At 61.3% G+C, this 506-nt stretch overlaps 1 protein-coding gene across 1 annotated transcript in view; it reads left to right on the forward strand.

Moving 5' to 3' along the window:
• Window positions 1-506, forward strand: part of TTI1 (TELO2 interacting protein 1) — a 13,101-nt gene that overhangs the window by 1,425 nt on the left and 11,170 nt on the right. The window lies entirely within an intron of this gene.

The raw sequence follows: 506 nt of genomic DNA on the forward strand, positions 1-506 counted from the left end.
CCGAGCACAGCGCTGACACCTCCCGGGTGATGCCCGGAGCTCCGGGGGAGCCGAGAGGCCGCAGGGAAGCGATCGCAGCCCCCGATGGCGGGGACCCATCCGCCTCCCTTCTGTCAAGCGGCGATTGATACGGCACACGGCTCTCCTCGAATTGGTATTCACCTACTGAACACGGATGGCTTATTATCCATGACCCACTTACTCACTGCTTTTCAGTACCGTTAATAAAGGTTTCTGTTGTGATTAAGGGAGTCGCTGCGGAATCGCTCGCAGTCCAAAGCCGTAACGGGGCTCCGAGGTGCGCTTCCCACCTCCACGTCCCTCCCCTCGGTCCCTTTTCCTTCGCGGATACCATTTCATCATTTTTTTTTACCGATTGCTGAATTTCTGAGGGGTGCGGTGCGGGACCCGCATGCCGCTCACCCACCTCACCCACCCCACGGGCCGCAGCCCTTCGCCTTCACCCCACGGAGCGGGGACAGATCCTCCCCCAGGGCCGGCTCCGG

Source organism: Meleagris gallopavo, chromosome 22, assembly GCF_000146605.3.
Source record: "Meleagris gallopavo isolate NT-WF06-2002-E0010 breed Aviagen turkey brand Nicholas breeding stock chromosome 22, Turkey_5.1, whole genome shotgun sequence".
In the NCBI taxonomy this organism is placed as follows: domain Eukaryota; kingdom Metazoa; phylum Chordata; class Aves; order Galliformes; family Phasianidae; genus Meleagris; species Meleagris gallopavo.